General features: G+C 39.8%; 4 long non-coding RNA genes across 5 annotated transcripts in view; 1 reads left to right on the top strand and 3 right to left on the bottom strand.

Annotated features, from left to right (window-relative positions):
• LOC137998038 (uncharacterized) overlaps positions 1 to 6841 on the bottom strand; it is a 35421-nt gene extending 28580 nt beyond the window's left edge. The window contains exon 1 of the long non-coding RNA XR_011122646.1: positions 6568 to 6841. This is a non-coding gene — a long non-coding RNA (uncharacterized lncRNA). The remainder of the gene's footprint in view (positions 1 to 6567) is intronic.
• On the top strand, positions 596 to 6552 carry LOC137998039 (uncharacterized). Of its 2 annotated transcripts, none has more exons than XR_011122647.1 (3): positions 596 to 736; positions 4100 to 4170; positions 5444 to 6552. It is a non-coding gene; the product is annotated as an uncharacterized lncRNA (long non-coding RNA). The 2 variants fall into 2 exon arrangements; XR_011122648.1 differs by lacking the exon at positions 596 to 736 and adding an exon at positions 979 to 1081.
• A 6187-nt stretch (positions 6842 to 13028) lies between the features above and the next one.
• LOC137995753 (uncharacterized) lies at positions 13029 to 14783 on the bottom strand. The gene is made up of 2 exons (XR_011122280.1): positions 14620 to 14783; positions 13029 to 13394 (listed from the first exon to the last, which is right to left on the bottom strand). It is a non-coding gene; the product is annotated as an uncharacterized lncRNA (long non-coding RNA).
• An 8150-nt stretch (positions 14784 to 22933) lies between these two features.
• LOC137995750 (uncharacterized) lies at positions 22934 to 25462 on the bottom strand. Its single transcript, XR_011122279.1, has 2 exons — positions 25276 to 25462; positions 22934 to 23260 (listed from the first exon to the last, which is right to left on the bottom strand). It is a non-coding gene; the product is annotated as an uncharacterized lncRNA (long non-coding RNA).
• Positions 25463 to 26423: the final 961 nt, after the last annotated feature.

Genomic DNA, 26423 nt, shown 5'->3' with positions numbered 1-26423 from the left:
TTCAAGTTTATTGAGAACTTTTGCGGGTAAATATTTTTTTCAGTTTGTTATCGAGATTCTCATACAAATCCTTATAATTGTTCACCTTCGGACTCTGGGCCGCCTGTGCTTGTACTTCACCAGATATTATGCCTCTCTGAAACTCATTTAAGATTTTTCATTTGTCCCAGCAAATTTCAAGACTGAAATCGTTAGTTTCATTAGCCGATCGGCATGCAATCTCTGGCAGTTGAGCGCCGGGAAATCATTTGATGTTCAGTTAGAACCTTAAGGTTGAAACTTCACAAAAATGATATTTCCATCTTACAGTGGACGTTGTTGCCTTATGGACTGGATTGTCTCCCGTGATTCCGAACTCGAATCCGCAAAGCTCTGTAAATATAGACAACTGTTTCTCTCCCCGGCTTTCTTTCCTAACACTAATATGTCTACTAACTCAAATAGCGTTGGTCAGTGGTTAGAGCGCTTGCCTTGAAATCCGTAGATCCCACCCATTCGAACTTAGTTAAATTTCAGGGGCACCCAACGTCAATTTTCGGAAGATATCTGTTCGGAAGACGATTTGAGATCTAGAATTTTCGGAACATTTGTTGTAAAACTTCTTGCTTGCCTGCCTGTCCTAGGATTTTCGAATATCTAAAAAATGGTATAATTGCCCATTTTTAACGGATTTTTACCCTAAAAGGGTCACCTAGAATTTTCGGGAGCCTTTTTTCTGGCTGAAATTTTCGAAAAGGTAAGTTTTGATCCCTATAATTTTCGGATCACTAGACTTTCAGCTAGGGAATCCGAACAGATGGAAAATTTTTAGGGGATAAAAATATGGCTATATCTACCGTTTAAAGACTAAAATAAGTTTAACAATGCTATGTTTAAGTGGTTTTGAACTATATTCTCGTTGGGTGCCCCTGAAATTTTTCGGTTGCAGTCTAGTGTAATTAACTATGTTTGTATGCACTTTCACACGGTCACGATAAACAAACACTGCCTTGTATATATATAAACATTGGTTCTCAACTTGTGAAGGGAAAATTTTACTGGTGGAACATTCTAAATTTTAGCCATTACTTTAAAGCTAAGTGTGAGTACTTGACAATTTTTCTGATTTATTGCAATCCACGCCAGGGCAAATCAACAGAAGACACTCGATGCTCACAGTGTTACAATTAATATGAACCGCGGCGGAGTCATTATCGCGTCTCCATTGATTTTAAGATATGTTCAGTTTAAGAATCCTACATTGTCAACAAAACATCTTGAAATAGCCCTATGATGAAAACACGTTCAGGCGTGAAGACAAATGGTGCTTTCTATTCAACAGAATTTTCGAAAATTTAAGGTGGAAATTCACGTCGAGATGATTACACAGTAACTGCCAATTCTAAATACACACAAACGGCGGTGACAAACGCTGTTTGTGTGTTATTTCTGATCATACTGAGATGGCCAAAGAAAAGGAGTATTTACGAAAATATATTTATTTGATGTATGATTTTGTTATAGCAAAAAATCCTATTTGAAAGTAAAAAACAAAATTTGGTGGAATAACTTGAACCAGCAGTGAAAATGAAGTGGCCATGTTTTTTTCCATTAATCTTGTGGTTTTATGAGAAAAAAATTCCAAGAAAAATCACATTCGTTTTCAACAAGTTATGCTGCTCAAGAAAACTTCCTCATCACGTCGAAGCGCGTGGCATACGTAGAACTTTTCGCATCACCTTTTTCATGATATCAGTCTGTTAATTTTGAATGTCACAGTTTTCACTTTGGCAAATGTATTAATTTTAATGACCAGGCCGCAGGTGAAAAGGAACACAAAAAACACCTGCATTTTTACATTTATAGTGGCCAATTTTAGGTTCTTACAAGAAATCATTAACGCCTCTTACATTGGGCGTTTCGTATGTAAGAAGTAATGACCATTCATTGTGGACAAGTGTTTTTAAATTACATATAAGTAAGGGCGTGCGGTACGAAATAGATGAAGGAGAGATATTTTCAGTCGACTTGCAAATTAAACTTTCGCTTGAAGATTATAGAGATTCAAGAGTTGTTGAATGCCTTTGCGTCAGCGAATGGTTCTTATCTTCTTAAACAACTTATTTCACGGTCTCTTCTTAAAATTTAAGAAAGGAGAGATTTTTTTGTAAAATCTACTGAAATAATTGTGCATTGTGGTAACATTTTACCGAAAAATTCGTTTGGGAAGATTTTACATGTTATTTTGTATGCCGTGCTTTATAAGTGGTTTGAGGACTATTTTTGCGTTTATTATTAAAATAGGATAATTCAGTAGAGAACGTAACTGAAGCCAGGACTCAAGGAAGACTATGAGAAATTAAAAATATATCCACGTTATTCAAATCATTTCGCGATTAGTCCAAGTTGTTTGATTCGGAAAGTGAAAACCGACTGTCTAGAAATAAAAAAAAGTTCGAACAGTGTGGTTGCTTCATTGCAAAAAAATCGTCAAGTTCTCACGTCCTCCCTTTAGTATCTCAAATTTCCTTATTCACATTGTTGACGGGAAGAAAACGGCAGAGAAGTGGATCAACATGTTAAACGAATGTACCGAACCATCCCTTGCTTTAGTTCGTTAAAAGAATTGTTTTGTGGCGCCATTGTCCTTGTCGATCTTGTTGTTGCTTGAGCAGTCCTTAGAAGAAATTCTATGCAAGCACCTTTTAATAAGCGTCACGAAGTGTCCCTTTCCATAGGCTTCTTCATCACAGTAAAATTTAACCTAACATGAAAATAACGATGACCCTTACACTTATCTTATTTGGCAAAACTGGCAGGAAATACTTAAACTTCAAAGAACGCTTTTTGTTGGATATTAGGCCATTTCGAAGTTCATGTCCGCCTCCTCTTCAAAGCGAGTCTAAGTTCGAAGTTTTTCTCATGTAAATTAGTTTTTATTCATATGTAAAGTAGAAACAAATACCATCACAAAAATTTCGCCCAAAGACTCGTTTTGATGAGGAGGCAGACATGAACTCGGAAAATGGTCTATTGCTTGCATTTCTGGGAATTACAGTGCCTTCAAAAAGACTGAAAAGCTCATAGTACCAAAAAATTAAAAATTGGCCATGAAAAAATGCAATTTAACCTCTGCCAAAACTGTTTTAACTCGTTATTGTTGGCGTCGTTTTACAGTGGCAATGAGAACTGATCTCGCCTACTATCACTTCTAGGTCTAATGAAAGGAAGGTGATATTCTCAGGAGAATAAGACTGCTTAAGGGCTCGCTTTTAAATGATCTGGATAGAAAACTGACAACAATTCACCTTTTGTGCTGGGCTTCTCAGGTTAAAGCTCTAGTACTCTGGTGTGCGTGCAATTAACACGTTCCTAATTTTGCACTCTTAGTGGCATTAAACCTGGAAATGTTACCTATTGAGCCAGAACTGTATTGCTTTTGAAACTAATCAAAGGTGTGCAAATGACATCCCTCGTTATATTCTTCCAAATTGTGGTTCAGCTGGTTTTGCACTGAATAGCATGCTCAGTATGACATAACAATTTGTTGTCCAACTGAATTGCATAGAAAGCTATAGAAGATCACAGTTCTGTCCCTCTGATAAGCTTTCTCTCTCGCGCGTCTCAAAAGATTGTGAAACTACTGACATTGTATTCTACTCTTGGTAGCACAGGGTCGCTTGAAACTGAACAAACCAATTAAAGATATAAGCTTAGCTAATCACGACAGACTGATGAAATGAAAAACTCCAATCGAAAACCGCCCTGGGCGCCTAAAGCCATCGGCGTGAGAAAAGTATATGAGCCCGCAACACTGAACTAACCTCGATCTTAGCCTCTTTTTAGTATAATAACTTTAGCGCAAATTAAATCAGCCTAGAAAATCGCCAAAGTACTTAGCACCTTATAACGGTGTTATCATATTCGTTTTAATAAAACAATTGGTGCTTTCTTTTTATTTACATCTTGTTATAACCAAGACTAGCCCGAGTTTCAGTTTGCAGTGGCAGTAGTTCGCTTAAACGTAGAGCGCATCAATCCACATTTATAACGTCCGACCGTCCGTACAGCATGGAAGCATCTAAGATAGCGTTTATTTATCTGATTCTTATTGCAACAGGGTTTCACCTAAGTACCAAGGCGCATTGCAAATGGGGAACTGTATTCAGTGGTAGAAAGTGCCGTCGACAGGTTAGTAATCAAAGTTTTTCAAAATAATGCTTAAGAATTCCTTTCTGTCCGAAATCCTTTAAGTTTCCAGCAATTTAATTCATAAAAATTCGTTTTCGTATCAGGTTTAAGAGTTTAAAGCGATAACTTGACTACATCATGATTCTCTTTTTGCTCCCAAAGCGGCCTGATCCCTGATCATTGACCTTACTTACGACGGCAGGGTATTCATATATGTTTAAAATCAATCCAATCCTGGTTTCGCATCACCCTTAATTTCAATTTATTGATGAATTTCTGCCTTACACTTCTGACATAATTTTCAGTATGATCGCCTTTCGAACAATGGATCCACCTCTATTTGCTGCATACTTTGGGGGAAAATGATTCCACAGCAGTACTATTTTTATGTTTATCACACTTAAAGTTCGGGGACAGACAAAAGCAAATCATTTCATAAGCATCTCGTTACTTGGCCATCCAACTGAAGTTGTCTGCTTGTACGTAAGCTTCCTATAAAGTTATTATCTAACCTGCGAGGCTACACTACTACACCACTCGGAGGACTGGTAACCCTTCGTAAAACTTCCAGTCCGATATCCGAGTCTTCCACTTAATGTTAATAACAAACGTCAAAAGTATGTCGTCATACCATCGTTGAAGGTGGCATGAACCAATTCGTCCAAAGTCCGAAGCCAAGTTCTCCTCGAAGAAAGGAAAAAAACAATGACCAATTTCCCTTAACGAATATTTTTGTGCAATGCAATAATAATACAATACATACTTAATTGACCGCTCCCCACAGGGGCTTTTCAGGGCCAATGAAACACAATTAACGAAAAGACGGAAAAGAGCAATAACAACAACTGTTAAGAATCCCAACTGGCCGGAGGCAAATCAGTTGGTTATTTACAAGAGCAGCTGGGAAGTTGATAAGGGAACTATCAGGAACAAATTCAACGAATGGTCAGAGCGGGTCTTGAACCCGCGAGATATCCGGATCTCAAGGCAAGCTCCCTAACCACTGGGCCACACTAAACGTATTTCAAACATGCGTCTAACATAAGATTGAAGCAATTGAAGAAGATACTACCTTAGAAGATACGTTCTTTCTAAACCAATAATAAAAGTCGGGAGCACGTGGGCTCCTGTAAAAATAAATTTGTTACTGTTGCCGGTAAAGTTTTATCAAACTCGCACTGCCGCTCCAGCTTTAACTGGTGATCGATTTCGTACCTATCCAAACCACGGGTAAATATTATAATAATAATAACACTTTTTTTATTGTTTTCAGTTTGGTGGGCAAACGGAAAGAAACAGCAACATTGCAAGAGATGATCGAGGCTTCTCTAATGAAAAGTATCAGACAAGGACGCCGACGGAAAGCAAATTCTATTTCATGAGGAAACGGTTTGGCTCCAGAGACCTAAAGACTGATTTGTTTGCATGAATTATACGGCTGCAATAAAGACAGAGGACTGCCTCAAGTCTTCAGCAAAGTTATTTACCGATATTGTCAGTTCTAAGGAAAACTTAAGCGTCTTCCACTTTTGGGTACTTTTCTTTGTGAATAATGATCACTGAAATTAAACACACTCAGTGTACTAAGATCCTGATCTTATTTACTAACGTTATTAGACAGATATAGCTCTTAAAGAAGGCATGTCGCTTCTAGAGTAAATGTAAACCTCTCAGTCACTCTTAACTGACCCAACCGCAACATTAACAGGTACCCTGCGGTGTCTGAAAAAACACCGTCACAAATCATTCGTATCGCCTATGCCAAAGGCTCGCTGTCTCATTATGATTGTTCTCAAACCGAGGAGCTGTCGTTCAACTACGTATGCCTATGTGCACATGTCAAAGGGTCATCAAGGCCATACACTGTATTCACATGACACCAGACAAGCTGAAAACCTCAACGCACCCGTCGCCCGTCATTTTCTTTTTAGTTTAACGAAGCATAGGTTTTAGGACAATGATTCCAAAAAAAGCGACAGAATTGATGCGAGCATTTTTTCTGTGAGATTTTCTCAAGCTATGATTGGCAACAAAATTTTCTCCTTTGTTTTAATTTCATGTTGCATCAAGTCAAAAAATCTCTAAACTGACCTTTGTATGCACGGCTTATTTTTTTTTTGTAGTTTTATTGAACGTCAGCTGGAAAGCATTTGCAAGAGCTTTTTTTTCATATCAATATATATATATATTTTTTCTTTATGCCAGGGAAGGATTTAGCCTAGTCAATTCTTCTTTCCTTGGAGCAAATTTAGGGTTGGAAGACTTATAGGCAATCCGTGGTTTGCGGTCCAGGGTGTTGGTTTTCGGTTGATTCGCTTTGCTTTTCACAAACTGACACTAGCACGTTGTTTTAGCAAAACAATCTACAGTTTTGAACTTAAAAAGTTGATTACAAACCTGACAGCCAAACGGTATTCCCCATCCACTACCACAAGATTTTCTCAGCGACCTCTGTCCGTGGACAAGTGTGAGAATCAATGAGAAAATCGCCAAGTATATGATCACCTTCATCTTGATGACTGTGTCAAGTGCACTTTGAGTCTTTGGATATCTCTTATATAGAAGTTATCTATCACAAAAACTCATTACATATTAATAAAAGAAGTTATGTTGATAATATTCGAGTGTCCTTAAAAGCAAACAAGGTGAATTATTAAGTCTTATCGCAACGCCATACTTTTGTGCTCCATACCGCGAACGCAGAATTACGAAACCGTTGGAGAATCACTTTTCAATTAGAGAACTCCAAATTGACATGTTCCTCAAAACCGTGGAAAATTACACTTTAAATTGCTTACCGCGCTAAGCTATGAATTATTCACTCTCTTCTTTTTGAAAAAGATTTTGTTGTTTCAGTAAATCATTAAACCGGAGATTTCTATTAAGAAAACACTGTATTTTTTACGTTTTGGGGGTAAGTAAACTTGAAGTGAAACATGGTTCTTGGAAGTTCTAGATTTTACTGTCTTATAAGTAAATTTATGGCTATGGAGTTATCTGTGCGCTCGAAGATAACAATTTTACAAACCATGCTTTGAAGCATAAAAGCTTCGCAAGAAAATTCGTAAAAAAGAATCTAGTGAACTGAGAATAGAAGCTGGATGTTTTAAAAGATCCCAGATGATTCGAGTGCCAACAGGCACTGAGGAGCCACCGAACGAAAAAAACAGGAGCATTCAAAGGAAATTAGAAAGAAAATTCCTTATAAAACTCTAATTATACTTTCATTCGTCGATTTTACAGCTGCAGAGTTCTCTAGAAAAGAAAATTATTGCGAAAGTGGGTGCTTTACGGTCTCCCAAAAAAACGCCCAAAACCGAGAATATGGATTGGTAAAGGTGTTAATGACACGAAATGGAGCAGGATGCTTCTAATTTTACAGTATTTTCCACCCACATAAGTAAGCCGTTATGTGTAACAGCACGTCAGTTTTAATGGAGTTATTTTGCTGTCCCACTGCATGACCCGTATTTTTCGGTTAGAAATCGTTGGTTTGATTATCTGTGGCTCTTTCATAATTCAAAGCAATTTAGGTTTTGTATTATTTAGGTTCTCGGGGCGTCACGCGCGTGAAGCTAGAAAGTGTACGTTAAAGCTGTAAAACCCAAAGATACTCAAATAGAAATTTCCTCTCCTGTTCAAGACGCAAGCTTCATTGTTTACAACGACCATTTCAGTTTCCCTTTCTCATCACGGGCTTCGGCATGAATCATTAATGACATATTTTGATTTCTCGGAATCTACATGAAATGATCATGAATTCGATCATGCCTTCGACCATGCTTCCTCACCCCACCCCCCTTCCAGATCCGCCCCTGTCCTATTAGCAAGACTCACAAAACTGGTGCTAAAGGTGTATGGTGGCCCGATGCATTTGTAAACAACGCAGACTGAGAAGAGATGTATTTTTTCGAAAACAATGATCAAAAAAATATCACTGTTTTCTTTCGTTTACTGGGGGGTAACATTTGGCTTTGCCTCTCTTTCACTACAATTGCAAGGCAGATAGTGTAAAACTAACACGAAACGTGAACCACCCATGCAGCATACAGCCTTAGCAATATTCGCCTCAGTACAATGCAATACAATACGTACTTGAGTGAAAGATATATATGAAATACATATATTGCACTGAGGGTATGAAATCAAATGAAACCATGTTGTCACGCAGTGATGAGCGCAAATTTCTATTGCGTCGAGAAGCCTGAAAATTTTTTTGGACTTCAACGGGATTTGAACCCGCGACCTCGCGATACCGGTGCGATGCTCTAACCAACTGAGCTATGAAGCCACTGACGTTGGGAGCTGGTCACTTCTGAGTTCACAACTTCCCGTGATAAGTAATTATGAGTGAAAGATATATATGAAATACATATATTGCACTGCGGGTATGAAATCACATGAAACCATGTTGTCACGCAGTGATGAGCGCAAATTTCTATTGCGTCGAGAAGCCTGAAAATTTTTCAGGACTTCAACGGGATTTGAACCCGCGACCTCGCGATACCGGTGCGATGCTCTAACCAACTGAGCTATGAAGCCACTGACGTTAGGAGCTGGTCACTTCTGAGTTCACAACTTCCCGTGATAAGTAATTATGAGGTCGCGGGTTCAAATCCCGTTGAAGTCCTGAAAAATTTTCAGGCTTCTCGACGCAATAGAAGTTTGCGCTCATCACTGCGTGACAACATGGTTTCATGTGATTTCATACCCGCAGTGCAATATCTGTATTTCATATATATCTTTCACTCATAATTACTTATCACGGGAAGTTGTGAACTCAGAAGTGACCAGCTCCCAACGTCGGTGGCTTCATAGCTCAGTTGGTTAGAGCATCGCACCGGTATCGCGAGGTCGCAGGTTCAAATCCCGTTGAAGTCCTGAAAAATTTTCAGGCCTCTCGACGCAATAGAAATTTGCGCTCATCACTGCGTGACAACATGGTTTCATGTGATTTCATACCCGCAGTGCAATATATGTATTTCATATATATCTTTCACTCATAATTACTTATCACGGGAAGTTGTGAACTCAGAGGTGACCAGCTCCTAACGTCAGTGGCTTCATAGCTCAGTTGGTTAGAGCATCGCACCGGTATCGCGAGGTCGCGGGTTCAAATCCCGTTGAAGTCCTGAAAAATTTTCAGGCTTCTCGACGCAATAGAAATTTGCGCACATCACTGCGTGACAACATGGTTTCATTTGATTTCATACCCGCAGTGCAATATATGTATTTCATATATATCTTTTTTTTATGGAACAAATTACCACGTGCAGTCCGCCATTCTCAAAACGTACAAACATTCAAGAAAGCCCTTAAGACTCATTTATTTCGGAAAGCTTATAATTTACAGAATATCTGATCAAGTATGAATTTATAGTTGATATTATGCAATTTTATAGTTGGAATATTAATTAGCTTTAGATTTTTCCATTTTTCATGTAACTGATTTGATTGTAAATAGTAGAATTCTAGTTTTTGTCATTGTAAAGCGCACGAGAGCATCTTCTCATGTATCATGCGCTATAGAAGCAATAAAATTATTATTATTATTATTATTACTCATAATTACTTATCACGGGAAGTTGTGAACTCAGAAGTGACCAGCTCCCAACGTCAGTGGCTTCATAGCTCAGTTGGTTAGAGCATCGCACCGGTATCGCGAGGTCGCGGGTTCAAATCCCGTTGAAGTCCTGAAAAATTTTCAGGCTTCTCGACGCAATAGAAATTTGCGCTCATCACTGCGTGACAACATGGTTTCATTTGATTTCATACCCGCAGTGCAATATATGTATTTCATATATATCTTTCACTCATAATTACTTATCACGGAAAGTTGTGAACTCAGAAGTGACCAGCTCCCAACGTCAGTGGCTTCATGGCTCAGTTGGTCAGAGCATCGCACCGGTATCGCGAGGTCGCGGGTTCAAATCCCGTTGAAGTCCAAAAAAATTTTCAGGCTTCTCGACGCAATAGAAATTTGCGCTCATCACTGCGTGACAACATGGTTTCATTTGACAATACGTACTTAATTCATCACTCCCCATAGGGGCTTTTCAGGGCCAATGAAACACAATCAACGAAACGACAAAACAACAGCAAGTGTTAAGAAAAAAACCCCGTCCAGTGCATTGTCGTTTTGAAAGCAATTTGTTTTATCTTCCAACTCAAATACGTTTTCCGATTGGAGACCAACGTGTCAAGTGCCATAGGTCATAAATTTGAACTTTCAACTTGCACGTGATTAGGTGATGAACCTTGAAACCGCGGCAAACTAAGCCAACATTTTTGCAATCTTGAAAGAATGTCTCTTTTATCTGGACAATTTAAGCAATTGTCCCTTATAAACACCTGAAAAATTCAGTTCTCTTCAACGGGATTCGAGTCCTCTGCGATGCCGGTTCAATGCTCTACCAACTGCAAATTGAACTATGAAGGCACCAAGTTGGAAACTGGATGACTGAAGTAAAAGTATATATTTGAAATGTAACTTATGTCAGGTGTCTATAAGCGAGAATTGCTTAAATTTTGTAAGGAAGTACAAGGATCACGTGCACCTTTCGTCTATAAAGACCTGGGCAAAGGGCATCGACGTTTCCTTCAACATCCCGCGTTCGATTTTGTTGAACAGCGATGTTGAAAACGAAATATAGAGATGATCCTGGCAAGCACTTCACTGGCAACGGGATTCAAACCCATGAACTCTGCGATGTAAGTGCAATGCTTCATCAAGTGAGGTGCGAGGATCACCTCTACATTTCGTCTAGAACCCGCGCTTCGAATATATACATTGCTTTGATTCTTTGAGTCATTTCAGGGGTACAAATGTGCCCAATTAATAGACCTACTCCCAACTGTATGGCTATGATAGCTCAGGTGTTAGAGCCGCATTGCACTGGCATTGCAGAGGTCATAGATTCAAGTCAAATCTCGTTGAAGCTGCCTGAATTAATCAGGTATCTTAAAATAGACAATTTCTTAAATCTTCTAGGTAAATGCAAGGATCACCTCTACATTTCATCTATAACCCTCACTTCAATACATTTCTCTCATTCATTGGTGTTTTCAACCATCTTGAAACATGTTGAATCGATGTTGGATGAGTTAAAAAGCGTTTAAACTTTCCTTCAACAAACATTCAACATTTGTTTTGATTTCGCGAATGTTGAATGAAGTTGAAGCAGTGTGACCGCTCTTTCAGCATTGTTGAGTAGGCGCGTGAGCATTAATCGGTTTTTCGATGACGTATCCATGTCCGTATCCACAGTACCAAGTCCGTATCCATAGTAAATAACGGAGCTGCAGCTTCGGACTGAATACCAGGTCTCTCGTAAAGCTTTGTTGAATCAAATGTTGATGATGTTTTGAAACCGTTTGCCCATCCTAGAAGTCAAAATCGAAGGGATGTTGAACCAAACTTTTGCCCGCGGGAAACGTCAAATGTACATTTATTTCATTTTGCAATTAAGTCGTAAGGTGGCACCCGAGTATCACTTGTTTTCAGTTATTTTTTGAGCTGGGAGTTATAAAAAAACACTCAACCCTAGAGAGAAAACAAGACTCAGTGTTTTCCTTTGGGGCCATGGCCAGTCAGAAGTGCTTATCGGTTGCAGTCCCAAGAAACACCTGCAATACATAACCATTTTATGTCGTGTACGTCAACTCAAAAGTTTTCGCTCTAGCCAATCATCGACAGGCAACTTGTGGTAAATAACGGAAGGACTTTCACCTTTGCATGATCCTGCGGAGACCGCCTGTTAAGGAGTGAATGTTGATGGGCCTACGAATACTAACCTTTATACAAACGCATGCAAGAAAGTGCGAAACCGCTTTACAGTTTAAGGCTCAGTATCTTAAGAAAACGGTACGTGTAAAACGCGATGCGATAACCAAATCAGAGCCACAGCCGTAGAGAACAATTGCAAGCTCGAGGTATATTACTGGTTACCGTCGGCAGCGAGATGTGTCACAAACAGTTGTTAACGTTTAAGAATAAGGTTACATATTTTGTAACGTTTTGTTAGTTTCACGAGAGTATGTATGTTAGGTTGCATAATACTGCTAAAGTATTTTTAGCGTGCTTGTAGGTGTCTCAAGGGGCTAGTACACTATTTAAGGGTTGTTAAGTTATGCAAGAGCCATTCGAGGCATCTCTTTCAACCTTAGTTTTTTATTTTATTTACTGTTGTAATTTTCTCTGAGTTTGTGAAACTGTAATGCTGTTTTTTGTAACGCTTTACGCTCGCTGCATCAATAAACGAGATGACCGCTCCTATTCTGTGTTTTGTGATTATTTAGATTAGTTACAAAATATTTTATAATCTTTTCAGTGTGATTAGAATAAAAGTAAAAATTTTTGCACTGAAGAGGTTTCTATAAAGACAAGATGACAGTTTTTCCTTTCTTTTCTTGCAAGTTTTCAGTCTTCTTTATTATTATTCTTTGCTAACGGAAGAGGTTCCGAGACAAGAGTTTATGGTATTGTTGCATGCCAACAACGAAAATCCAGTCACAACAATTTAACCGTTGGGTTATTTTTGTCCTAAGTTTGTAAAGCCTTATTTGGGCGAGTGCAAATCAGATAAAAGGAATGCATCTGGTAGATCAATAGTTCAAGACATAACAAATGTAGGTTTTCAATAGAGTGGTAAACGGACTAGTACAGTCTAACAAACAGAACCCGGCGTTTATCGCCATGACGTTGCAAGGGCGCAAATCGAACCAAGAACATATTGGTTGGACGCCTTTCCCCGCCATACCTGTTCGCCGACATTATCAATATTGGAGGGAAGAGTCCATGAGAGCTGACTGAGGAAGGAAGGTAAAGGCTCACAGATTACTCAGTAAATTAAATGACGTACGTGAAAGCATTTTCTTTTATTTCCCTGAAACATTTTTATGTACTAACATTTTATACCGAAAGCCGGTATTTACGTCTCCTAGCTTTTCTTCAACTTAAAAACACATATTTTAGTTTTGCGGACATTTATGCACCGATGTGCTTGTAAGCATATTTTCTTCCTTTAGTTCTGTTTGTTCAAGTAGGATCTGATTTCAGCGTAACTGTATTTGGACGCCTCTCTGTCCTGGTCAGATTCTGTGTCCATCCTATGCGTTCTTCCCATGGCGACGTCCGACTCTTCAAAATTTCCGTCATCTTGAATCTGATCCGGAAATGTGTCACGGATTTCTCCAAGCCACTCCTTCCTTGGAAGACTGCGAGTCTGAAAGGGGAAAAGGAATGAGACAAAAGAGGATCACATTCACGTTCTTTGATCGGGGTGGCTCAATGCAGTAATAATTATAATCAGTTGCCATCTCCGTTAAGGGTTGTGAAATCAGTAAGTAGTTTGCTGAAATGAAAGCGGGAGGTTGAAGCGCAATTTAGACTTTTCTGTGCGTGTCTTAGTGAATTCTGATTATTTTACGTTTCCTGTTATAGTTAGAGTGAAGGGTGATGTTTTCAAACTTAATCTGGAAAAAAGAAAGAGAACTTGAATTTGAAGAATTTGACTGAGTCAGTGTTCGTTTTAAGAGGGTCTCAATGGGGGTGTAGCAAAAACGGTACACGGTTAAAAATTTCGCGATTTCACGGTGCACGCTTAATTTTTACATCAAATAATTGTTCAGAGCTTAGGAAAAGCTACAAACAACACGGTTATCTGGACAAAATAATTCACGACACACGGTTAATTGTTTCCCTTTTTCACGACACACTGTTAATTTTTTGGACGTTTCACGCCACACGCTTAACCCCATTGGGACCCTTCTTTAATAGTTTGGCATAAGAGCTTCTCACACTTCAACGGAGACAGGATTTTAAATTTCCTAAGCTTGTTTTCTTAATAATTAAACAACTTCTCTTCTGCTAACTATGAGCCAACAGTCAGAATTAGTGGAGTGAAGTCAGTTATAGTTTCAACCCGCTTTCGTCCACTCAGCCTGATTAAATATTGTAATGGATACTCTTTCAATGGTGTTACAACCTGAAACTAAAAAAACTAATACATCATTTTGCTTTCTTTCAATGGTGGCTTTGAAATTATCGATGGGTTGTAAGGACCAAGACAAAGGCATAAAAAAAATGCAAAATAAATAAAACAAGGTAAAATTAGAAAGAAAGGTCTGACGAGAAATCAAACAGTTTCTAAAACTCGTAAGTAACTAAGTTTTTGCAAATGGTAGACTAGTATAAGAACTAAACCACTTCATCGTTTCGATCTTTTAAACTACTCTTAAGCTACTTTTAATAAAAAAGTAATGAAAGGGCTGATATATTAAGTTCTAAAAAAATACTTCATGAACCTAAAACAAGAACTCAGTGTTTCTGGTTCAGACTGAGAGATTACTGTTTCTTTACAAAGTGCATATGAATCGAATATTGCACAATCCTTACGGGGAAATAAAACAGACAGTCTGGAATATACTAGTAACGAAGCTAATACAAACCCTACAACGGTAGCCAAAATGAGCTGCCCAATATGAATTAGACGAGCATCTCTTATTTGACGAGGACACTGACGCTACAGCTACGATAACACAAAGAAGTACCAAAAGTTTGAAGTACTCCATGCTTCGTCAAATCTTTTAGACTAATGAGACCTTGAAAAACTGCGTTTATTTGCTTGCTGAACAGCATTTAACCTATCCAGCTCATAATTAATTTACCAACAAGAGCGCGAGTGAGAGTCTGGAAATTACTAACTGTAAATGCTGATTGCACAAACGATATATCACTAGGGGTTTATAAGTATTGATGAGATCTATATCCCCTGATTGAATTCTTTTCTGTCATAAGTCTCGTTGACATATTACAATGTCCATCGAGTCATTTAAGAAACTTATAGGAGAAGAGGAGATAGAAAGCAATTCGCTCATAGTAAAACAATGTAAACTGACTGAAGTCTATAACCCTCCTTTTAAGTATTATTGTCTTGTGTTAGTTTGTAAGCACTGCTTGTTGCTAAAACATTCATATTCACGCACTTATATTAAAGAAAATACTGTTTTCGGGTATCTAAGAAACTTAAATTATTAAATACCCCACGTCACTGTGATTTACACCAAAGTTTTAATTAACTGAACATGCACCTGTCGGCATTGTCAGTATCCAAGAAAAGAAAAACTTTTCCTTGTAAAATTACAGTACATTACATTACATTAGTCACAACATTTCGTGGTTTATAATGGACGAATTTACTTCTAATACATCAGTCAATTGAAGAACACACCCACTGCAAATCGCATATGTTGCATTGTGAAATCTGTGTGTGAAACCACTTGAATCAGCCGCCACGAATTGACTTTCATTATTTATAGCACTTGCGTACGGAAACAATATTCCAAAAGTCCCACATGCACTGATACTTTTATCAACATAGAAATAATTACCTCTTAATCAGTATCAGCAATAATCTAAACAGTATTTTGATCAATACATTGTTGGGTGACGGAGGCAAAATACGTGAATTCCACTCGTCATGGACAAGGCAATTGCAAAGCTTTCGCTTCGATCTAAATATCTTGATCCTTATCTCGGTTTTCTCATTGCAATTTCAGCCCATGCGTTTGAAACCCGAAAGTGTTTTCGGATGAAAATGAAATCGGTTCATTTATTTTCATCCCTGCAGTGATGTTATTGATCACTGATTCAAGATTTTGCATTCCATAATTGCAGTTCCGATTTTTTTAACATCTTTATTTTAAACAGAGGAATGATTAGACAATCTTTTCTACAAAAACGCCTAATTTGGGGGCTGAACCTGAAAACGTTCTTAACATGTTCTAAAAGTTGAGTGGTATACTAAAGTTCGACTACAAACTGAGTTGCTCCACACGGCACCATGCAATGAGGAAATCACTTTGTTAATGTTCAAAAAACAATCCCCGAGAAAAAAATGAAACGTTCTTAACTGACTCGACTCAGCCTGGATAGGTTCTTGGAATGTTCTTAAATTTTGACCCTCCGGGTTAATCTCAGCCTGAACATTCTTTTAAAAAAGGTTCTTATGAAACAAGAGTGCATCTAACAAGCGCTAGCGTCTCATGTGCCACTGTTATCCAATTATTTAGTAGTACGGCTTTCTGTGCACTCTCTAGTAAAATTTCGGAAACTCGAGCTCTCTGTATCGGTTATTTTTTTGTGCTCATTTGCGGCTAGAACACAAGACTAACATACACTCGACCTTTAATGTTTGACCAAGGCTAATCGTACACTGACAGCATCCGGCTCACTGGCGGGAGTAACATGTCTCTTTTGAATGCAAGTAAACGAAGAATTAAACAAAGAAAGAAATGGCATTAAAATAATCACACAGCAAAGGAAGAAATCATAACAAGTCCATTCATGAGGAAATTCCTCAGAAATTGCTTAAAGAAATTCCTTCAGGCTTTTTTGCGAAAGACATAATTAGAACGAAAAGAATTGATTTTTTTATGCTTACTCTTTTTATGATTACTTGAGCAAATAAACATTGGCATATCACTTCTGAAGTAGCATTCCGGCCACCTCACTGGATCAATTTTGTGTAAAATGCCGCTGTATGTTTAGTATAGGTAATCACATGAGGTCGAGTACTATTAAGGATTAATTGCACGAGTGTTTTGGAAATTTTCCAAAATTGCCCTCGATTAAGAAAAAATGCCCTCTGTCTCAGCCAATCAGCGCTCAGTAATTTTGCCCTTTATTGATAAAGATTTAAACAACAGCGGCCGGTTCCTGGAAGGAGGAATAAATTATACATGATAGAGCGAGTTTCAATTGAGTGTCGTAAAACCAAAACCAAAGTAATTACTTTGGCCAATCAAAAAGGACGGAGACAATCCAATAAACCAATCAAGACTCAAAGTAATTACACGTAGCCGACACAAAGCGCGGGAAAATATGCACGCGCCAGCCACGATTGGTTTTGCTTTCAGTTCTGATTGGTTGAAAAAATGGCGCGAGAACTTTCAACCAATCACTGAGTGAAGTAAATGCAAAACCAAAGCAATTTGCTAATTACTTTCGACACTCAATTGAGAACCGCTCTATAACAGTTATTCCAGAAATAAATCTGCTATTCTAACAGAACAGAATTTATTCCGGTAATAAAGGTATTCCTGGAATAAGGCACATTTCTCCCTGGAATAGAGTTATTACATCTTTCAGGAACCGGCCCAGATGATTCGTTTCCAGCCGGTTAATTTTTTATTGGCTCACCAAATCTTGGTTGTCAGTTTCTATACCTTATGATCATTCCAAGATTTTTGGCTGGAGGCAAAATCTCCAAACTTTCATACTTTTAGGAGTTATTAACATTTAATAAGGTAATTATTCCATATACACTGTTACAGTAGTGGGATACAAAATTGGTTGTAGCCAACTTAGCACTGTGCGACTCGCGTTACACCGTGCGTTAATGTAAACAAACTCGGGTGACCCGAAGACACTGACACCCGGTCCTTGGACCCCCCTACGGACCGGGTCCACAGACTGGCTTGCGGACCGGTCCACGGACTACCCCTACGGACCCTCTCTTCGGACCACCCCAAAACAACACAGAATTAAAAATAAATAAAGAAAAATAAATAACAACTGATAATTTGTTTATACCGGTTGTCTGGATAGACCACTCTTGCCAGCGGCACAGGCGTTGCCTTTTCCTTCGCTGTTGACCGGAGTGCTTCGATAAAGACCGGTAATATCTAAGTTCCTTCCGCCATTTTGTTCGGAACAGAGAGATCGTGAAGCTTGGTGCGAGTTCACAAACCCGCGGGAGAATGATCCGAAAAATGGCAGAGGGAAGGAAATAAAATACAAATAGAACTTACTTATTATCAATCTTTTTCGAAGCATTCCGGTCCACATTGAAGGAAGGGGCAATGTGTGATTAATAGGACGATTAATAGACTTTGCGCCCGAACCTGAGCCTTAGTCTGTTAAATTTTCGGAGCATAACGGTTGAGATTTCGCCGACACGAGTGACCGTGCAAGAGTGATCTATCGAGACAACCAGTAAGTCAAATATTTAGATTTTTTTTTTCTTTATTTTTTCATTTCTATGTTGTTTCAAGGTGGTCCGTATAGGGGGTCCGTAGGGGTAGTCCGTGGACCGGTCCGTGAGGCAGTTCGTGGACCCGGTCGGTAGAGGGGTCCATGGACCGGGGGTCAGTGTTTTCTTTTCACCCAACAAACTCAGACATGTCTGAAGCAAATACGAGGAGTTCGGTAACACGAAAGGAGGTTGCAAGCCATTTTTGTCCCGTGTGGACCGTAGGTCCGAGGATTAACAGTTGAGAAATTTATCTGACTTATTTTGTGATTTGCTTCCCACATAAAATTTCCTAGAATGGTCGCTGTTTCTATACGAGAGATGCACTCAAGCCATAATGCCGCGTTTCCACAATTTTGGGTAGTTCATTTTAATGGAAAATTATTTGCGGTACGCAGTAAAGCAAATAATAGCCTTCTGCACATTACGATTGGAATGGTATTAAAAGTAAAGTAAAGCAACCATATTTAACGTCGATAACTCGTAACAGTAATTCAACTGACAAACCTGAGGTCGACAGTGCGCCCATTTTACTCCCCCCTCTCCATCAGTGCTCCGTTTTACGGGTGTTTAAAGCTACTCAAGCTACACAAAATGGAAAGAAGTCGAAACAGGGATGGGAGATCCGGGAATCGAACTCAAGGCCTCGCACTAACCGACTGTGCCGTCCTCGCTCCTGTCCTTTGCAATCGTCAAGTTAATTGCAAGTTATTTGCATTTAGTATATATCGGTTAGCATATTCAATTCGATTCACTTCGGTCTGTACTGCGAACGACTTCAGTCCACTAGACTAAATTTTTTCATGCCTTCAGTCGCTTTGGGAGTAGAACACTGAGTAGAAATATATTTTAATTTTGGTTTTTGGACGATAAAATTTATAGTGCGGGGAGTTTGGGCACCTCAGCGAATCCTGTGCAAGAAACGTAGATAGAGGCGGGTGTGATTGACTTGCTGACGTGGTTGATGAAGATTCCAATTTATTTCCTTCATTTAATAAACGTACGGCAGGCGAATTTGTTGCGGAGACCGCCTCTCCGAGTGTAGCTGGCAAATTGGAAAAATCAGCATATTTCTGGGAAACGTGTTTGCGGGCCCCGGACTGAAGTATCATTAAAGAAGGTTATAGGTTACCTTTTGGTCAAAATACCAATCGCCTTGTTTTCTTGTAAAAAACAAATCTTTACTCGAACACCCGCATTTTGTGCAGCGAACAATACTGCAGTTACTAGCTAACTGCTGTATTCAAGAGCACAACGCCCCGCCTTTTTGCCGAAGGCAAAAAACTTCGTTTGGTGATAGATTTGAGGCATATTAATTAATGTCTAGTTGTGCTCAAATTCAAGTATGAAGATTTGCGATCTCTGTCTGTGGTTTTGGATGAGAGTGACTGGTTTTTTTCACCTGGGACCTCAAATCAGGCTACCATCATGTTAGCATTCATCCGGACCGTCCAAACTATTTGGGTTTTGCTTGGAAATTCAATGGTGCTCTCAGATATTTTACTTTTAAAGTGCTTTCGTTTGGGCTTAGCAGTGCTTGTTTTTGTTTCAAGAAATTGCTTCGGCCCCTAGTAAGGCGTAGGCGCACGATGGGTCACGTCAGTTTTGTCTACCTAGATGATGGTTTAGGCAGTCTACTTAATAATTTTTCCGCTCAAGCAGCGAGTATTATTCAGCGTAAAGATCTTGGGTCTTCCGGATTTGTTGTTAATGAAAATAAGTCGTGCTGGTCGCCCAGATAAATGGCTAGGTTTCATAATTAAGGACGGTGCCTACTGATTCAGAGGTATTTTTGGCCCGATTTGTGATTATGCAGGAAAGGTAGAACTTAACAAGTGTTATTGAAATCCAAAAACAAAATTGGGGGTAACCTCGCATTTTTCAAAGATAATTTATGATCAATATTTGTAAAAAGCTCTAAAATACAAAGCAATGTATGGCGTTTTTTCTCAAATTGAAGCTCAATTATCTCTAAAGAATGCATGGTTACCCACAATTTTCTTTTTGGATACCACGAGCACTTACAAAGATCTACTTCATCTGAATAGTTTTAAACCGCGCAAAAATATCCCTGCATTAGTAAGCATCGGCGATAGGAAATCCGAGTATCTGGAGATGCGCAGAACGTTTGCGCAATAACAATAGTAGGCACCGTCCTTAACACGATTTTAATGCGGTTTGAAGTTCCAGACAAGAAAGTGGCGAAGCTCAAAAGAATATTAGACTTTTACATTCAAGACGGCTTCGTAACGTTCCGGAATTTAGCTAAGATTGCAGGATTGGTAAATTCTATCTACCTTGGGGTTGGGCCGATTGCTGGATTACTCGCCAGTCAAATGTACGCTGCCATTGACTCCAGATCAGCTTGGGATTCCATATTGCCTATGTCATCTAGTTTGATGGTAGAGTTGAAGTTTTGGTATTTGAACACTGACTATTTCAATGGCTATTCAATTAGACCACTTCCTACTTTGTCCGTCGTAATTTGTGCCGACGCAAGTGCAGTTATACATATCGAGAGCTTAAAGCGACATACTACTTGTTAGCATCCGATACTAAGGCGTTGGAGAACAAGAAAGTGAAAGTCTTTACTGAAAACGATAATGCCGCCAGAATCGTTTTAGTTGGCAGTTATCTATGTAAAATGGGGCCCTCATACCATCGACCGATCTGCTTCTTACTACTGTAACAATGCCCAACTTCCCATGCAGGTTTAACTCCAAATTTGCTTCGCATGGCAGTTGCGGAATAGACGCGTTTGCCCAAGATTGGAGTTGTGAGATCAATTGGATTTGCCCTCCAGTATCTTTGATAGTGCGCTCTGGGCTCATGGCTCGTGTACGACGACCTGACTGCTGTCATTGAAGAAAAGGACATTAACCTAACTACATCAAAAACACTGTGAAAAGAGGAACAGTGGGCACAGAGGAACAGCGGGAACAGAGGGCATAGAGAAACAGTGGGCACAGAGGAACAGAGGAACAGAGGGCACAGAGGAACAGAGGGCACAGAGGAAAAGAGGAACAGAGGGCACAGAGGAAGAGAGGAACAGAGGAACAGAGGGCACAGAGGGTGCAGCGTAACGGAGGAACAGAGGGCACAGACGAACAGAGAGCACATAGGAACAGAGGAAGAGTGGGCACAGACGAACAGAGGGCACAGACAAACAGAGGGCACAGAGGGCAGAGAGAAAAAGAGGAACAGAGGGAACAAAGAAACAGACAGCACAGAGGAACAGAGGGCACAGAGGAACAGAAGGAACATAGGGCACAGAGGAACAGTGGGCACAGAGGGACAGAGGGCACAGAGGAACAGAGGGCACAAAGAAACAGTGGGCACACAGAAACAGAGGGCACAGAGGATCAGTGGGCACAGAGGAACAGAAGGCACAGAGGAACAGAGGGCACAGAGGCACAGAGGGCACAGAGGCACAGAGGAAAAGTGGGCACAGAGGAACAGAGGGCACAGAGAAACAGTGGGCACAGAGGAAAAGAGGGCACAGAGGAACAGAGGGCACAGTAAATTGTAAATATTTTGAAGCTGTGGAATTCTAGACGAAAAGAAAAAGGCTTGGATAAGGCAAAAGGAGAGAATAGAAACTAACAACAGAAGCGGATTCTATGGTATTTACTGCCTTAGAAAATGATCAGTTGAAAAAAACAACTGAAGAGTTATCCCACGCCAAGTTACGAACGATTAATCACGTGTGAAATCATGCGGAACTTCTCGGCTGCTGTTTTCACATGCGCGTAACTCCGTCGCAAACAATCGCAAGCACCTTCCGCGAGCATATGCATGATCACAAACAGTTTGTGTTAAAGGAAACACCTTTTACGTTCATCCCCGACCAATCGCCGATGAGTGCAAACAAGACTACGAGTAGCAATGCAAAAGCGAGGAGACAACGATATGGAAACACAATCGCAATCTGTTTCTGATTGTTTGCGATCAATCGACGATATTTTTGTGCACGTGATACGTGTTTACGAATTAGAGGCAAGTATAAGTAATGAAAATGGCGTCCGAGTACGATTGCGAAAATGCAGGAGTTTTTATGTTAACGTTCGTTGAAAGTGGTTTTCGACGATCTTTCGTTGAAACACCGCCATTTTGGAAGTGCAGCAAGGAGAGAATTGGGACCATTTTTTTAGTGCGCCCCTGCGCTCCTTCAGTTCTTCGCTCGATGGCGTCGTAGAGTAACTCGAAGGATTATTCGTCGCTTGTTACACAAATACGCATTCTCTGCAGGCTAATATCTTTCCGTGGAGCCTTTGCTTTTCTATTCCCTGTAGGTCATCATTCTGTCGATCAGCACCGAGAATCAGAAAAAATATTGTATCAAAACTCTGAGACTGCGCAAGAGAGCGGTAAGTCTATGATTAGCAGACTTCCTGGCTAAGTGCCACCGAGAGGTCGTCATTTTTGGGGCTGACCAAAAGAATGCACATCTGAATGCAAGAGAGTGCACTATTGACTAGCAATACCTGAACATCTTAAGCGTTGTTTTGATGCTTTTAAACAGGGGATTTTTAACCTCAATGTGAGGCTTTGAATGCGGAAGTATTCAAATATTCTCATTCCTCATATTGAACATCTTTAATATGAGCAATAATTGGGAGAGGATTCGAAACAGAGTACAAGCGCAATGTAATTCGCTAACGAAACCGTATCGCTGGACAATGAGAAAGTTCCGGATGTCCATCGTGGTCAAATGAACAATGAAAATGAAGCATAATTAATTACTTTGTTTTATTTTCTTGTTGTGTGGCTACAATAGACCGAAAACAAAATCCAAGTCATCCAATACGCTTTGTAGTGCGTTAGGAGGGTACTACAATTTTCCTTTAACAAACATTTGCTTCAAAAGAACTTCATCAAATACTGTCGTACGACAAATCTGTTCTTTGCTGAATGAAGTATCTTGTTGGGTCTTCGGTTCTTTGTTCTTCACTTCCTCATTGTTTATCCTCTGCTCTGTCAGGTCTGAGGCGAGCTTCCCTCAGCATGCGCAAGCGTTCCATCAAGCGAGTTGTTGATACTCCAGGATCCTCTCTAGCCTGAATAAAAAAAATCTTGTCACTAACCATACGAAGTGTAACATGAGAAAATTCCGTTCATTTTTTAACGTGGAGCTTGTTCAGTATTTTAAGGAAAGCGTCCAAGGACAGCTAGTAAATTCGATGGTGATGGGAGTTTGGCCTTCCAAACAATTTACATAAAATAAATGAACTTGCCAAACAGCTTGGGGAAAGAAAAATCACTCGTGCTGTATTCTGGGATTTCTCAGTGGTCTGGACAAACCTTTTCCAGTGGAACAGTCACTAGAAACCAACCACAAAAGCAAACACCTCACCCAGTTCAAATGGATCGTGTGTTTTGCAATGATGCGACTGAGACCGGCGTCTTGTATCACATACCAGGCAAGTAGAAGGCTTGACCTGTTTGGCGGATATTCTTAGGTTTGGAACAATGTGTCAGTGTTTTTAAACTACAACTAAACTTTTGATATACCTTAAATTAATCTTGTCACCAACTGGAGAACATACAATTTTGTTTTCTTAAAAATATACGATACATAAGGTGATCTGAAAATAAGATGGCATGACGATGGACTGACACGAATGTTGCCTTTATAAACCGTCGATCTCGCCTCAAAGTTCAAGAGACCACACATTGCTCCAAAAGTCTTGCAGGGCCGTAGCAGGCCTGGAAAAACTGAGGGGGTACAAAGCTATGAAGCAACTTTTATTTTAAAATTTGTGGGTTTTGGGTTTCGAGGACGCATTGGCCGGGTGAAAGCCAGTTCTTTGTTAGGGGGAAGAGGGACTGGGGGCATGGGTGTGATACCTCCCCATGAAAATACTTGAAAATGGAACACCAGAAAGTGAATTTACCAGCATATTGGGCCTTTAAATTTAGATGAAAACCCTTATACAAAAGCACAGTGCATTTCAATGATCCAAGAGGCTTAGTGGAATTATTACACGTGATCCCAAAACATGAATCTTTATTCCTGTTGCCGTAGGACTTAAAAGGAAATGATTTCTTGGCTGATTTCGTCTATCTTCAAGTGGAGGTAACTGGGACCCAACTGCTTCAATAGACTCGACAGCAGCATAATCCTGGCCACTCTCAGAACTCCTGTCTGGCATTTCTGCAAGACATTTCTACTTTCTCATCCTTTCTCTCATCCTGGGCCTTACCCAGTATAAGACCGACTTCTGCTTCGATTTTCGGGGTTTTTAAAAGGATATGGCTTAGTTTAGATCATATTCCAAAGACGAATCCAGTGAGTGGCCTGGATGTCAAGACGATTTGACACATTTATGTTTTTGTCACATTTCTCGCTTGCTGTATTTTTTAGCTGGTTTTTCTATAGTTTTAAATCTTCGAATAAGAGAAATAAAAATATGAACTGGGAAAATGGAACTGTAATTAAACTTTATCAGGAATGATTCTATCCGGAATTTTTGACATCTTGTTGTTTCAAACTTCTGCACTCGTGTGTTTTTACTTTTTGAGGTAAAAAAGTAGAGGGGCACGGGTCCCCCCTCCCCCCCGGCTCCTCCCCTTGCTACGGCCCTGTGACTTCGTAAAGGCGAGAGCAGTGGTTGTCAGACCTGTTCTCTCCAGAAAAATGTGGCAGGCTGGCGTGATGTCTGGAAAAAAAGGTTTTTGGTGCAGGAGACCACGGTAAACAGAAATTGTCAGTCAAGGGTTGTAACCGAATGCAGAGAGGTAGTCATGGGGACGTCTGTGACTTAGCAAAGATAGGAAATTATTGGACCCGAATTGCTTGTTTCACAGGTTTAAATTCGTTTCCCATGTGATTACCTTGGCAGAAAAAAAAGGATCTTTTTAGCTTGCGTAGCTGGCGGGAGGCAATAACGAGGGAGGGGGGGGGGGGGACCAGCGCTCCTCCCCATTCTCCGCGCGGCCTCATCGCTCGATATTTCTCACCCGCCAGCTACGCGGACTAAGATAGCTCCAAGTATAGTTTATGCTCAGCAACGGTTCTGTCCCTACTAAACGAAGAATGACTGAAAAAGAAAAAAAGTTATGTTTCACCTACCTGAAGCTCCCGTCCGCATCTGTAGTCAAAAGGACAGACATAGGGCTGCGGGAACACAAGGGTAGGTGCCGAGAGCATAAAAACAAACAATACAACTAAAAACGTCTGTGGATTCATCTTCGATCTTCCTCTCCTTTGATTTTGCCGGTTGTGGGAACCAAATCCTAGACTCTCGTGAAACCCAAGTGACAGGCCAAAAGAAGCGTGCTCCTTTTATAGGCAAACAGTCACAAGCAACCGAATGACCTTTAAATAAATTTGACGCCTGCAAAGTTGGTCAAATTATTACTAATCGAACCAAGACTATTTAGACGGCATTTTGGCGCACGTTTGTCCATTGCGTCGAAAAATATTGCTTTAGCTATTCATTTTCAAATTAATGGACTAATGGTTTCTTAATTTGTCATCTTTAAGCCAGAATATTACGCCAAATTCAACCAAGTTGGTGATAAATGGTCACCAACGTGGACTGCTTAAGAACACTTCAGCGTAATTGCTACGTAAACACATTCTAGTTTCTACACCAGTTAACTCAGCATTAACCAATCCGAATTAATAGAAGCCGTTCTTTTCAAGCACCGGCTTGATTTTAAAAGGCCTTTGTTAGTAATATACAACATTATCATAAATAAAAACTGAGTGGATTGCAATTTGGTCTGAAATCATACGTGTAATTTGGCCACACAGCGGTTTTCTTTGTCTTTCATTTTCCTGAAATTTGATTGGTTACCTTAAACAAGCCTTGAAGTCTGACTGGTTGTTTCGTTTTAGTGGTCCATTGTCATTGGCTGGGGAAATGGTGCGATTTAGAGGAAAAAATAGTGCGATTTGGGAATAAATCGCGCTGCTGAGAGCCAATTAGATTGCAAGGATCACCAGTGATTTCTGAATGGGTGTAATAATGACTTTAAACACTTTTCGTGAGTTCCTTACTTGTTCCACTTTCACAACCTTTGTCACAGTACGTTCAAACATTGAAATGCATAATTACTCAAGTTACGCCAAATTAAACCAAGTTGGTGATAAGTGGCGACCACGTGGACCACTTAAGAACACCTCAAAGTGATCACTACGTAAACACATTCTAGTAAACCCTGAATTTCTACACCAGTTAACTTAAATAACATTAACCAACCTGAAATTAATAG

The sequence above is a fragment of the Montipora foliosa genome, chromosome 3, assembly GCF_036669935.1.
Source record: "Montipora foliosa isolate CH-2021 chromosome 3, ASM3666993v2, whole genome shotgun sequence".
NCBI lineage: Eukaryota > Metazoa > Cnidaria > Anthozoa > Scleractinia > Acroporidae > Montipora > Montipora foliosa.
Note: the sequence above shows the minus strand (reverse complement) of the source record. Positions and strands in the feature narration are given on the sequence as shown.